The following is a 15,738-nucleotide window of genomic DNA, read 5'->3' as shown; positions in this document are numbered from 1 at the left end:
TTGCAGTTCGTGAGACAAGGCCCCATGCAGGCCTGCAAATGCTTCAGCTTTGCACGTTTAACGATAATACCAGAGGTAAAAAAAATCACAAGACGCAACTTCTCAGCCTGTTTGAGAAACATGCACATATATATATTACGGCTTGACTCTCACCGTAAAGGCTATTATTATTTTTTTTTTTTTTTTTTTTGAAACAGATTTTTTTTTTCCTGCAGCAGCTCCTAGCTTTCCTATCCTGCGGAGCCACACTACCGATCTCAGGCTCTCCCTGTTAAGTCAAAAGGGGCGGGACCACGACGCTCAGTTTTCAACCGGCAGCAGCTGTCAGCGTCCTGATCTCGGGCCGCCATTGGTTCCTGTCTGCCAACACGTCACAATCATGATTAGAATTGATGATCGGACGTTTTGATTTCATTGTCTGGCGCAGGGAGTCGAGAAGAAATCTGCTGAATTCGAGCGTTCCCTTGATTTCTCACGCATTTAAAGGTATCTATCTACCAAGGTATTTATTTCCTCGATTTTCCTACCTCTCGCCCGGTTTCCTTGGCTCCCCGGGAAAGGCAAGGGCTGAAACTGGTATCCAACTCGGAGAGAAAATGAAGAAAACAAAAAACGAAAAATATATTATGGGGAAAAAGTTTAGTTGCATTCAGGAGCACGGCCTCCGGGGCCTTGCTATCTCGTGTTGCTTTTCGGCACCTCGCCCGCTTTCTGCATCCGCCGAGGTCACTCTGCAATTTTGGCGGAGCAGACCGCTTAACCCAGAGCTGGAAGTTTGAAAGTTTAAAGCTCTCGTTTCCTGCTCTTTGGTTTCTGTTCCGGTGACCAGTTTTGCCCTTGCCTTGATCAGGGAGGATATGTGTGTGTTTTTTTTTTTTTTTTGGTTCGTCTTGTTCTTCTTCATCGACGTGCTTTGTAAGGCATTCAATAGTAAATACAGCAGCCATGCGCAGTGAGGCGTCAGCGAAATGATTAACTAACCCTTTCGGTACCGCAGAAAGACGTCTCCGTGATGGAACAAAGCGCCGGGAAAATAAAGCGAACCGGCGTGCACTTTCACGCCTAGACTTGGCGCTGTGTATAAATAGCACGCGTGTTGCAAATCCAAGGGATGCGTTCGAATACTACGGAGAGGATCCTCCTTTTTAAATGGAGGATAAAAGCATGCTTGCATGCGCGGCTTTTCGGGGAAATAACTGTTTGGTTTGGCACACATTCTTTTAAATTTGAACCTCAGGCATCTATGAAAAGACACGTGGTGATTTTGTGTTTAGTTTGACTTTGGCGATCGCTTACATTTTTGTTTGCTTCAAAAACCATGAATGCTTTTGGTTCGATTGATAAAGTAAGTCGGGCATGAATATAGTATATTAATAAACGGCACGTAAGATGCACATTGATCGTCTGAAGGTCTTTGAAGTACTCTTAACATGTATTTGCACAGGAGTTCGATTGGAGTATGCTGATTTGTGCGCTTAGTAAATTTAAACTTTTTCCGTGTGGAGTAGTAAAACAGGCAAAACTTTTTTTCTCCCTCGTGTAACAAAGCTTCATATTACAGGTTTTAACCTGCAGCGTTTTGGATCAAAGTGTTTAAGTCGCTGTGCATCGTAAACCTGTTGATGAGTTTAAGTTAATGTTGCATCATTTATAATATCTGCAAAGATGAACACCATACTAGCAAAGGCGTTTCGTTTGATCGTATTAAGCATTGCTTTGTTTTAATATATCACTATATGCCCGTCAATTTATCTAGTGCACTCTTATTTTTGGTTTTCGTAAAGGTGTCGTTTAAAATGTTTGTATTCTGCTTTTTTTATAAAGCGCACGACATCGTTTGCATTATTTTACTCTCGTATAAAAGACTGAAAATCGTGGTTAATAGTTGTGTTATATTGTACATTTGTTAAGTCTAAATAATGTTTCTAACAGCAGCATTATTTTGTTAAATGGATTCGTTCTCGTTATTATGGTAATGTGTTCTAAACACGAGTCGCTCAATTTTAGGTGTAATTTTCTTTAATATTTACTGAAGGCTTCATTCAAAGAAAACCTTAATGAAATTACTATTCCCCAGGCGATTAACGGGTGTACTTTTTAGTTGTACAGTAAGTTTAGTTTCAGTTTTTCCTGCATCTAGGTAGTGTATTGTCCCAATTCTGTCGGCTTTATTTAAAAAGTTCATTCTTTCACTTTCGGGGTAAGTTTACAGTAAATTAAGTTTTTCACACTCCCCGCTTCTCTTCCCCTGCACTTCCTCTTTTTTGTGAAATGACCCAGATAACTGTTCAGACTTGACTGTGGTAATAGTGTAAACCACTCAAATATTTAACTTTATAGCTTTAAAGTGATGTAATGAACTTCAGCTTTACATATGGTATTTAGCAAAACGCGTTAGTCAGGGTTTTCTTGTATATTCATTTATTAAAAAAAAAAAAAATGTCCACACACTAAATAAATATTTTCAGTCTTGCTGTATTTACATTGAATTGGTTGTTAAAAAAAATTCTTCCCTCAAGGTTGGCATTGAGGTTTTATAGATTACTTCAGTCTGACTGAAAAACGATCACACCAGACCATTTTGATGTGTTTTTCAATTTAGGGTTATTTTGTATACAGCTTCTGATTTTGTTATGTGAAGCATTATGTTGGTTTTTGGAGCTTTTGAAAAGCAATCTTGAAAAGGCCCAAACTTAGAAGTGGAATCTAAAATGTTTGTGTGAAGCATAGTAATTTATGCTGTTTGTTGCTGGTCCCGGGAGCCTCAGCTTCAAATGAATGCCCTCATTTTCAATAAACTGCAAATGTTGCTTGAAGTCCGAAAAGATCCATCCATTATCCAACCCGCTATATCCTAACTACAGGGTCACAGGGGTCTGCTGGAGCCAAACCCAGCCAACACAGGGCGCAAGGCAGGAAACAAACCCCGGGCAGGGTGCCAGCCCACCACAGAACACACACACACACCAAGCACACACTAGGGACAATTTAGAATCGCCAATGCACCTAACCTGCATGTCTTTGGACTGTGGGAGGAAACCGGAGTACCCGGAGGAAACCCACGCAAACACGGGGAGAACATGCAAACTCCACGCAGAAAGTTTGCATGTTCTCCCCCAAAAAGGTCCATATGGCTAAAATTCTGTAGTAGGCTAAGAACTAAGCACACCACCTTAATCCTGTGTTCTTTTTTTCCTTTCTTATTACTGTCACCGGTTACTGTGTAAACTACTGAAATGAATTTGAGTACCATGGTAGAAGTCAGACTCCTACCCAGTGTGCCTTCAGCATATATGTCTCCAATTATGTTTGTAAGTTTCCATCACATATGCCATTCTACTCCTTCTGTTAGAAGTCATACAATTAGGCTCTTTCGTAGATGTAAATTAACCTGATTTGGCTGAGTGAGTCAGTATGGACTAGGGTGCATTGGGTTCTCATTTAGGACTGTATTTTGCCTTTTGCAAAGAGCTACTGTAATAGGTCATGGCAAAAAAGAGCCTATCTCTGGATCAATTTGGTATAGGATGTTGGTGGATGGCTAAAGAAAGGTTTGGCCAAAGTCCATATTTATAGAGCTATGATCATAACAAAATGTTCTCAAACCCGCATAATCCAATTCATGGTTGTAGGGAGCTGGAGTCGTATCTCAGGAGTATTGGGCATACCAAAGGTTAACCTCTCTGGACAGGGTGCCAGTCCATTTCATATCCTACTCATACACACAGCCACTCTGAAATGGGGCCAGTTTAAAATTGCAAATTAAGTGGCCCATTGCATCTTATTAAAAGGTGTTTGGTTCTTTTTCAAATGCTTTTTGCAAAAATAGATAAAAACAGCTGAATAATTTGTTACACTGAAATACCTTCACACAGGTAGGCAGTGTGGCATAGTGGTTAAGACTATGGACTTAGACCTTCAGGTTGCGAATTCAGATCCTGCTACTGACTGTGTGACCATCAACAAGTCACTTCATCTGCTAGTGTTCCAAATGTAAAAACAAAAAAAAAATGTAACCAGTTTTATCTTAAACGTAATTCTCCTTGCATAAAGGTGTCAGACAAATAACAAAATATATTGTAAGTGGTCTACAATAGGCATTAGGAAGTAATTATAGACCATTAATTCTTATTTAACACTAGCAGAAGTACCTGGCATTTCCTGGGTATATTTCTATAATGGGTTAAGGCCATTGGGCTATTTTAAAGTGGCTCGCTTCAGCAAATTACAAAACATGTTACATACGGTCCACAATAAGTTACTTTTTTCAAAGAACACCTTTAATGTACCTTTTACATGTAAACTGTAACCATAAGAAATTTAGGCTAATTACATTGCTATTACACCTGCTATTAAAATGCATATCCAATATTCGGTCATGGTTATCTGGCCAGCACAGCCCTACTAACCTGTAGTTAAAATGGAAATTGACAAAATAAGTAAAAAGAGGGGGACATGCAACATTGCCATAAAGAACTTTAGTGTTTTAGCGTGATGCCATGAAACATTATGAGGAAGGAGATGGTAATAATAATAAACAATAATTCTTTACGTTTATATAGCACTTTTCTCACAACAAAGTGTTTTGGTGAGTGGGGAGCCACTTCAGCCGCCAGTAATATGTAGCATTCACCTGGATGATGTGATGGCAGCTATTTTTGTGCCGGTACACTCACCACACATAGGCTAATAGGTGGTGAAGTGATGAGAGAGAGACAATTAGAGTAGTTTGACTATGCACACATCCCTCAGTTTTTAAAGCTGCACAGGTGTCACAACTGGCTGTCCTTCAATGGCTTACCCAACTGCTGCCACTGGCCTACATGATTTTGTTTTGTCTTTTTCCACACACTTTTTTTTAATCTGTTCAAGTGCCATATAATAGTGGCATATGTTAATCCAGGTGTAAATGGATATTTTTGCTTTAGCTACAAACTCTTGAATGCATCTTGACTGCCCCAATCTCACTCAACTGTATACTGTACTTTGCTTTTACTTTTTCACACAATACTGATTTTATCTTGTGATTTCTAGTAGTTTTCATGACCTGCTGTTGGTGTTTTTATTTATTTATATATATATATATATATATATATATATATATATATATATATATATATATATATATATATATATATATATATATATATTGTAGCAGATATGCGTGTTGTCCACCTCTCAAACCCTCAGGTACCACTCTTCGGACCAGGTGAAAGTATAATAATTCTTTATTATAATATTATACTGTGCACAAAGCACCCTCCACTCCACACTACTCATACACAAATAAACTATTCTCAATAAACAATACTCCTCCTCTCCCAGACACGTCGCCACCCTACCTCCCAGCTCAGCTCAAATGTCTGGGCTCACCCAGAGTCCTTTTAAAGCCCCTGACCCGGAAGTGGCTCCAAGCCAAACCCACAAGTCCGTTTTCCTTCCGGGTCAGGGCAAAGTCCTTTTCTTCATCCCGGGAGCACATCGCTTCTTCCAGTCACGTGACTGGGATGCACTCCCGGGTTAAAGGGCATGCCAGAGCCCACTAGCCCCCTACAGCGACTCCTGGCGGCCCCCAAGGTATCCAGCAGGGCTGTGTCAAAACACTACAAAGTCCATAAGGCCCTGCTGGAACTCGGGGCACAAATATGCTGTCCGGAGGGCTCCTCCTAGCGGCCTGGGGGGTGATGACCGGAGTCCATAGCCGGTCGTCTGTCACAGTCCCTCCCCCTTAGCGACGACCAGTGGGGCGGAGCGTTGATTCCCGCGAGGGACGTCTTCCTCCAGGAGAACGCTTTATCCGGACCGTGGCTCTGTTGTCGAGACCCCCCCGGCGAACCTTGGGGGAACGGTGTATCTGCTGTTCCACCACTCCCCTGTCCTCCGGGGACAACTACGCCATACGTGGCCCGGTTGCCGGCAGTTGTAGCACTGCCGACGTCCTCCTGGTGGCCTCTCTTCCCGAGACCTGAAGCACCTCGGGAATTCTGTCAGCTCCACCCTGTCCTCCGCCAAGGAGGGGTTAACAGCCGCTTTGCTGCTCTTTGCCCTTGTCTTTTCCCTGTTAGGAGACCCGCATTTCTGTGTGGGGATCTCCTGCTTTCTCTGGGGCTTGTGCACAACGTGAGGCTCTCTATGGAAGAGAGAGAGCCTCTTTGCTGTTTGCACGCCCGTTGTCCTATATAAATTCGGAGGCGGCGTCATTAGTATCGTATCGCTCTGGGTAACAGCACTATTCAGCTGCCCCGGGACGATCGGTGCTTCCCCCGCCTCTTCATTAACCAACGGCAACCCCTTTTCCACGCGGGTCGGGCTTATAACGTCCGCATTAGTCCAGAGCAGCGTCTGATACCGCTGCTCCGGTTCAAACGGACAATTTACCGACCCCTCCGTCATGGTGCCACACTCAACTGTCGGGCACACCGCGCTTTGGCAACCGCAACTTATTAAACGCGGTGCCGATTCACACTGCGTCCCCTTATTATATACGGTACAGAGGGCACCTACCTGCACCGCCGCATTAATCGAGGCCGGGGCTTCACGGCCTAACCGCCGAAGGTATTCCTGTAGTTTTCTCAGCGGCGCTTCGACCGTGGCTCCCAGCTCCTCTAACCGTCTCCTCAGGTCCTCGATCCCCTGAAAGAAACCCAGTACAGGCTCGAGTATCTCTTCGAGATCCCGTATCATATAGTTTGTTAAGTTATTTGTCTCGGCCGGCAGTAAGGCCACTTCCTTATTTTGATCATCTGCCGACCGGGAACCAATGAGCACGTCCACTCCTGTCACGTGCTCTGCTGATGAGCGCAAGGGCTCCTGGGATATGGAGTCTTTAGAGGGACGGGTAGCCTCCTGCGGCTGGCTGCGGTCTGCCTTTTTAATATTGCCGGCAGACACTACAGTCACGTCCCGTCCCTCTTTATTAATTAATGGCGCTGCTTCGCTCGCCGCCCCCTTCCCCTTCCGGGAGCTCAGACGCGTCGGGGAAGACGTGTCCTCACCTAAGGAACCGAGGAGGACTTTCCCATCCCGGCATCCATCGCGCGAGGTCACGTGGTCGTTCTCCGCCAATGGACTCCCTTTCTGCGGACGCCTAGACTGGCTTGTTTTCTTCTCTTCGCGGCCATCTTGTCTAGGTATGAGGCGGGCGCGTTCTTTGTCCGCTTCGTGCAGACAGGCCCCTGCAAAACAGGAAACAAATACTCCCGGCGTTTCGGGCATTGCCCCAGCACATACCTCGGTACGTTGGCGATCACGCTCCAACTCCCTGTAGTAATCTTCGGGAGTCGCTATCCGGCAACGTTCCGACTGCTGCCCTGCTCGGGTTTGCGTGGCCTTAAACTGCTCTCGATCTTCCTCACTGCCCGTCAGGTAAGTCCACAGCTGCTCCATAGGATCTGGGACCGAAGTCTTCTGGACAACTCCAGCCTTCTTCCCAGTCTTCTTCCCCATACTTGCCTGCTGTAGAGGACGGTTCTCAGCTGCAGCGTTCTTGGTCGCGGGTGGAGTTTTCACCTCCGCGGTTACTAGAGGGACCTTTCTAGGGTTCTCTGCCACAACGAATTTAATTATTAATGCAGATCCTCTGCCCCCAGACGGCTAGAGAATCCTGCCGACTACGCCAGTGTAGCAGATATGCGTGTTGTCCACCTCTCGAACCCTCAGGTACCACTCTTCGGACCAGGTGAAAGTATAATAATTCTTTATTATAATATTATACTGTGCACAAAGCACCCTCCACTCCACACTACTCATACACAAATAAACTATTCTCAATAAACAATACTCCTCCTCTCCCAGACACGTCGCCACCCTACCTCCCAGCTCAGCTCAAATGTCTGGGCTCACCCAGAGTCCTTTTAAAGCCCCTGACCCGGAAGTGGCTCCAAGCCAAACCCACAAGTCCGTTTTCCTTCCGGGTCAGGGCAAAGTCCTTTTCTTCATCCCGGGAGCACATCGCTTCTTCCAGTCACGTGACTGGGATGCACTCCTGGGTTAAAGGGCATGCCAGAGCCCACTAGCCCCCCTACAGCGACTCCTGGCGGCCCCCAAGGTATCCAGCAGGGCTGTGTCAAAACACTACAAAGTCCATAAGGCCCTGCTGGAACTCGGGGCACAAATATGCTGTCCGGAGGGCTCCTCCTAGCGGCCTGGGGGTGATGACCGGAGTCCATAGCCGGTCGTCTGTCACAATATATATATATATAGAAATAATAAAAATGGTTATCAAGAGAAATATGGCAGAATATATGATTGTGATGAGCAGGGAGGAACAGTAATTGTGACTTGTTTGTAAAGAAAAGGTGACAGTGGTTGGTTGTTTGATATATTCTGGCCCTTGTTGGGTGTGTAAAGTTTTGTCATTGGCTCTCACCGAAAGTGAATTCGACAAACCTGGGTTAAGCTAAAAAAGGAAATATTTGTGTTTTTTTTATATAAAGGTTGACCCTTTTGTCATTGATGGCTGAGATGCCAGAAAATGTCCCATCTGTCATCTACACGAACTCTGATGATTATCGATTTCTCTACTTTCTTGAGTCAAGAATGTGTTCCTGTTGTGTGTGATTGGATTCCATAATCACAGCAACTCCATACTCTGTTGGAACCACAAATGCAACTTTTTGTATTTCCTATTTTAGTGTGGTTTCAGAAATAGCTATTTAATCCCACATTAATATACTAGATATATTTTTGAATAACTGAATCCTTTCACTGTGGAAATCATCTGAGTGGGGGATTGGGGTTCAAAGACGTTGCTATACTGGAGACAGTCCCAGTGGTGGTAATTGATAATGTTATGAAGATGGTACAAAGTTGATTCATTCAATGTTGGTTTAAAATTGGTACAAATCACAATGTTGTACTGGCATCAAAGCCTAAAATTATAACAGCCTCATCATAAAATGGACTTGAATAAATGTCTACCATCAAGAAGCAGTAACAGTTACTAACGCCATCCTCCGTTTTCTTTCTGCCACGTTCTGGACAGCAACTTAGTATGCACTAAAAGACTGCATTTCAGTAATTTGTAGTTTATCTATCACATTTAGTAGCGATATAAAAATGCACAATAGTGTTAGTCTTTTCAAAAATGTTTTATTTTCATTAAATGTAATTTGTTCATTTCAGAATTATTGTCATGTTTACACAGTGCAGTGAAATTGCAATGAAAATCTGCAATCTCGATCAACATGCATCGGGTTGGCATTGTTCTTTTCCGATGGCACATGTCTCCTGCTGTAGGTTATGTAAGATATCACATCACCAAATAATTAGTAGTGGTGAATGTAACAGTTGAGTTTCATTTCTCATGCAGTTTTACTACTGCAAACACACTAAAATGTGTGTTTTGGAGTTTTAAGTTTTTTTTTGAGGATAAAAAGGAAAGAACATTACTCCTTAAGGGTTGTCAATTTTATACACATCTTTTGGACTTTACTCAGACAAGGGTCCTGATGAAAATAAATGGGGGGGGGGGGGCTCTATTTTGGAAATTTAATATGGCTAAACACAACCCATGATGAGAAAAAAGGCATACTCTTGGACAAAAGCCGTGATACACTGAGGCAATGAAAATGTTCTCCAGTTTATTTGAGAAAAAAAGGCCATACCTGCAGTCTTAGATGAGGTTCTGGATTGGCTAGCATAAAGCTTTGTGTGCCGATAAAGGTGTCCTCTCATCAGTCCAAGCAAACTTCTGGATTCTGATGGGAATTGTAGTTTCCACCTCAGTACTAGTATTTTGCAAAACCCCTTACAACCCTTCTCCCTGATGTGTATTGTCTATATTTTAAGTTATAGTCTATATTTTAATATATAGTCTATATTTTAAGTTGGACCAATGTACATGCAAAATTAATGAAAATGGATATGGCCATTATTGTGCACATGGCAAGCAAAGAAACAAATTACATTTGTTTTTATATTTATCTTTTTTGATATTTAAAAATAGTTGTTTTTTTATGTTTCTTCAAGAAACAGTGTGATAAGAAGCCAAAAAAAATCATCATACACCCATCAGAGTGGATTCAATTTGCATTTTAAATGTGCATCATTCCATTCTCTCATGCCCCTTGTTTTAATTAAGATTGCCAACAGTTGTATAAGAAGCGTTGGATACAAGGCAAGGACAAAGTAGAGATGGAGCTCCAGTCTGTTGGAGGGTGCACTCACTCGTACAGAGCAACACTTTAGAGTAGACAGTCTTTGGGATATGGGAGAAAGAACTAGAGAAACCATATGTATAATGGAATTAGGAAAAATATGCACACTCCCACCAGACAGTGACTGGGCCAAGACTCTTGTTGAGCTGTGAGACAGCAGCAGTATGCACTGAACTACCGTACATCCAAGACTTGAAACATACTCTGTTTAGTTAAAAAAGGAGTTTTAATCATTTATGTTTTTATTTTAATCTTGAAAGATGCTCGATTTTAATTTTTAAAGGTAAAGAGTTATGGTATTATGTTTTTCCCCATCTTCTCTTCCTGGAAGATTATAACTACATCAAATCTTCAATAAAATAAGAAGAGGTCTCTGAAAAATTAGTAAAGTGTTAAAATTGCAGTCTTATTATTGAGTTTAAGGGGCAAAAATTTTGTTTCATTATCTAATTGTAAAACTAGTAGTCATATTTAAGCACTAAACTAGATGTTCTGCTTTCTTTCTGCCAGTCTGTGTTATCTATTTTTATTTACGAGTATGTTATAAAGATCTGAAACAGCTTGTGACAGTGAGTGTCATGTCTTCATTTTATAGTTTGAGTGTATAATTCACACAATTAATATAGATGGCTGCATTTTAGTGAAACCTCTTTTTGGTTTTGCTGAGTATGTTAAAACCTTTAGTTACCTGGAACAGCCTGTGTCAAATGCCGTACTATATGAGTAGCCCAATAAAATAAACATTGTAGTTTAGAAAGAAAATGTGCTGAGCACATTAATATCTTTTATTGAGCATTGTATGTGTGTGGGACATTTTAGATGAGTTCCTAATTGGTACTGCTGGTACCAAACACCTTCCTGTGTAGCATTTTGAGTTGCATTCTCTTGTCATATTTCTGAGATTGTTCATCACATCCCAACCGCAAGTATTGATATACTGAAAAGATTGGTGTGATGAGAAACTCTTACCAGGAAAAAAGACTGCAAGTAGCATGAAAGAAATCTTTAAAGAACTTACTAGAATAGGTTACTTAAAGAGTAGTAGTCTGATTTGCTGCCTCAATACTTTAAGCACAACAAATTTTCTTCAGATATTTAATACTTAACCTAAGATTATCTGATTCACAATGTTCCTCAAATCAATTATTACACTCCTAGACTCATCAAGCTGTTAAGAATGCTTTGTTAAACAGATTTCTATTTGTTCTAAAGTGTTAACATATGTTTTAGGTTGTTGACAAAAACAGAGTTCTTTCTCCTATCATGAAGAGTTAGACGATTCATCAAAGAAACTAGCCCTAAAGGTGGTATCATGAGGAAGACTAGCGGTGGTGTATTGTATTGACCTTTGGCTAATTTCTACACACCCAGTAACAGATAAAGGGAAAAGTTGTTGGTTTGAAAATTGGATGAACTCCTAATCAACGTTAAAATACAAATCACATTTTGTAGTACTTAAGTCCCTTTAGGGTATGTAAGCACTTACAGAGTAATGCAGTTATAAATGTTGCTAGATTTTGTGCATGAATTATAGAGTCTTTCATCTATGCAGCTACAACTCCTTATTATTACACTGTTTTGAAAAAGATTTGTGTCTAGTTTGTTGAAGATTTTATCGTAAAATAGAGCAATCCATATTACTAAACGAGAATGGTAAACCGGATGGACGCAGGGACATCCGGACATGGGCCGTGGACGCAAAAAACGTACTGCGCAGGCGCCCCCACAAAACCCCCCTTCCAAGCAACGGAAACCGGATGGAAAGCAACGTAAAATAAGAAATGAGGCGCCCATAGCACACAGAAAAAAGGAGTCAGACGCTGGCGCTGGACACAGCGCCGCACGAAGCCCATGGCACACGAAACAGAACACACACAAAGAAGAGGATTGAGACCCACGACACACAAAGCCCCCCTCCAGTAACTGAAATAAGAAATGAGGCGACGCGCCCCTAGAACACCAAAAAGAAAGGAGTCAGACACAAGCGCCACATAGCACACGAAACGGTACGCACACAAAGAAGAGGATTCAGACCCACGACACACAAACACCCCCTCCACTAACAGAGATACAAAAAGTAATGCAACGCGCCCCTAGCACACAAAAAAAAAAGAAGTCAGACGCGAGCGCCACACAAACCCATTGGACACGAAACGGGACAGACTACGGACATAGCACACGAAACATACACAAAAAGGAGGATTCAGACCCACGACCACACTAACATAAATAAGAAATGAGACACAAAGCCCCATTACTGAACGAACCGTCCGTATTAAACATGCGTCATCTGAACACGTTCAAATTATGCAGCATAGGTCGATCTCATTACAATGATGCACTATTAACCGTACAACCACAGAAAAGGCTCCATATTAACAGTGAGTGCGATCCTCCTTATTACTTATCCATATTTCTAACGCTGAAGAACAAACAAGTCATGAATTCACGATCACGGGTACAAAACGATACGGCTCGACTGACGGGACCAAACACACGAACCCGCATGGAAAAAAAACAATACACGTCGGCGCCTACAACGCGCTTCTGAAACCCCAGAAGAAAAAAATGTCTCGGCTCCAAAAACGCAAAGCTCAACTAACACAGTTACAGAAACGAGCGCAGATGGACAGACACAATGAACGTAGACGCATGCAGTGTGCGTCTCAAAGTGCTGCATCGAAACAGGCAAGGGTTCAAAACGAAACACCTCGAGTCTCAGAGATACAAAAACGGCAGCGAAGGGACAAAATAAATAAACGCAGACGTCTACAACGTGCATCTGAAATGCCGCAAAACAAGCAGGCAAGGCTCCAAAAAGAGAAAGCTCAACTAACCGACATACAAAAACGGGCAAGGCTCAATACAAACAATGAACGCCGTAAACTGCAACGGGCTTCTCACACAGCACAGGCAAATCGATTACAGCTCCAGAATAGCACGTCCCAAATCCTGCACCTACCACGACGCGCCTCTCAAACGGCACAGACAAAAGATACACGTCAAGGACATCAACGACAGACACCTGCTAAACGATTGCGCCAGTTAGCTGACAACGCATTCAATAATGAGTCCACTATTCATGAAAATTCATTGGGATTAATGAATGTCATTTGCAATCATTGTCATTCACTTAACTTCCCTGAAGAAGCAACTGGCAATACAAGTAATGAATTTACACGTTGTTGTCAAAAGGGTCAAATTAGACTGCCTCCTTTACATTCATATCCTGCATATCTACAGAAGCTTCTAACTAACGAAGTACCTGAAAGTAAAAACTTTATGAACTGCATTAGATCCTACAATAGTTCATTTGCTTTTGCATCTAATGGCATCCAGTCACTTACTCAACACCATTGATAAACTTCTACAAACGTTGATGAATAATAATATTCCCTTTGGAGGAAAGGTACTTTTATTAGGAGGAGATTTTAGACAGTGCTTAGCTATTGTTCCACATGCCATGCGCTCGGCTATTCTTCAGTCCACCTTAAAATACGCAGACAATTGGCATTGCTTTCAAAAGATACAGTTGGTACAAAACATGCAATGTCCAGATCCCGAATATAACAATTGGTTATTACAACTGGGAGATGGTACACTCACCAATACAGATGGACTTCACCCAGATATTATTACAATTCCTCAACCTTTTATCTGCGACGACTTAGTTACGGAGATATTTGGAACAGCAATCTCATTACACCAAATACCCCTTTTAATACAACGAACTATATTATGTCCAAAAAATATTAATGTTGATCACATTAATAACCAGGTCATTTCAGTACCTCCTGGAGAGGCACAGCTCTTTCTAAGCTCTGACAAAGTTGACTCTGCTGACGACAATGACCATCTTAATTTCCCATTAGAATATTTGAACACTATTAACCCAGCCGGATTACCACAACACAATCTTAGCCTTAAAAACGGAACAATAATCATGCTATTAAGAAACCTTAACACTACACAGGGTTTATGCAATGGTACACGTTTAGTTGTCAACACCATGACACACAATGTTATTGAAGCAAAACTTCTTACAGGATCACATGCTAACAATACTGTTCTAATTCCTACAATTGACCTTACAAGTTCTGACCTGGAATTACCTTTTACACTTAAACGGCGACAGTTCCCCATTAAACCTGCCTTTGCCATGACCATCAACAAATCACAAGGACAAACCATGGACAAGGTTGGCATCTACCTCTCTGAGCCCGTTTTTGGACATGGACAACTTTATTTGCTTCCTAATATGCGTCATCTACACCTTCACACTATGCTATATCTCATTCATACATCACGCTCTTTGTAATTTCACAACACCAGGGGTTGGCGAGCGAAGCGAGCAGGGGGCAGAGCCCCCTAGTCCTATGCTAATAGACAGAACTATAATGTAACAAACTGATTTAAAAGCAAGCATACCATAATTAAGTTAAGAGTCCAGTGTTTTCCTTATGTCTTTTTATCTGTATTTAACGCATGCTGTTAAAGGTGTCTTTTACCTCCACATTTTTATCTAATAATTTGAAATTTAATTTTTTCTTATGTTCACTTTTCATGATACTCGGGGAGTGTGTTATGAAAGGAAACTTTATATTTTGGTGGAAAATTTACGATAGGTTATCCTAGTCCCATGTTTCTGTCATATTTCACAAGCATAAAGGGTCTGCCACTTCTTTATCAGTGTGCTCTCTGGGGCCCAAAGAGACTTTATTGCATTCACACTTATCAAACTAAAATGAAAGGAGTGAACATGAAGAAAAAGAAGCTGAATATAGAAGCCCACATTTTTATGATCATTGTACACTTGTCTATTCAGTTCATAAATTTAGGGAAGATCACATCAAGTCCTGGGTCTTAAATCTCAATTTTTTTTTGCACACATTAACGTGTGATTAGTTTTCTGTTGGTAAAAAAAATGAAATCATATATCTTGAGCAAATAAACCTTTTCGTAATTTTGTTTAAAAAACAGTGTGATAAAAATGTATATTTTACATGTACTGATGAAAGTTGTACAGTATGTTGTAACATAGAGTAGCAGAGTCCACTAAACACTCTGATTCAATAAGTACAGTGGCTGTTTAGATATGTGGGAGGTTTTTATCTGAAATATTGTCTACAAACAGTTAAGTGAAAAAGAACAAAATAGTCTAATACTTGTGTACAGTATTGCATTGTGAGCTCAAAGACATTGTCACATACCTGCTTATATTTTATGTCTATACTGAATGTGAATTTAAACAGATAATGTATTTTAACAAGTTCATAACCAGCACCATAATTTCATTTATTGAAAGCAATATGAGTAGGCTATAGTGGGAATATTGGGCTATGCTTGTAATAGACAAACAGTTTTCAAATTATATATAGTAACTGGAAGCTTTGCAAAAAAAAAGGTGACGAGTTTGTTCTGTTCATGATTAATGTCAAGCATTATGTATTGTATAGTATAAAAACTTCACTTTCTTTTTTGTAATGGAAACCAAAAACATTTTCAAATAAAAATATGTTTAAATATTTAGATATCCTTAAATTTTCTGGATTTTAACTAAAACAAAACTGATTTTTAGTCC

General features: G+C 41.2%; 1 protein-coding gene across 5 annotated transcripts in view; it reads left to right on the top strand.

The window, feature by feature from the left end:
- Positions 1–333: 333 nt before the first annotated feature.
- The window catches only part of hdx (highly divergent homeobox), a 102,984-nt gene continuing 87,579 nt past the window's right edge, over positions 334–15,738 (top strand). For 2 of the 5 annotated variants that reach the window (XM_028815959.2, XM_051935084.1), the window contains exon 1: positions 334–486. The gene's annotated coding sequence lies outside the window, so the exon portion shown is untranslated. Of the gene's footprint in view, positions 503–15,738 lie in introns of all 5 variants that reach the window. The other 3 variants (XM_028815962.2, XM_028815960.2, XM_028815961.2) reach the window with 3 other exon arrangements.

The sequence above is a fragment of the Erpetoichthys calabaricus genome, chromosome 12 (assembly GCF_900747795.2).
Source record: "Erpetoichthys calabaricus chromosome 12, fErpCal1.3, whole genome shotgun sequence".
NCBI classification, from domain to species: Eukaryota; Metazoa; Chordata; class Cladistia; order Polypteriformes; family Polypteridae; genus Erpetoichthys; species Erpetoichthys calabaricus.
The sequence above is the reverse complement of the archived record's forward strand: the minus strand, read 5'-3'. Positions and strand labels throughout refer to the sequence as shown.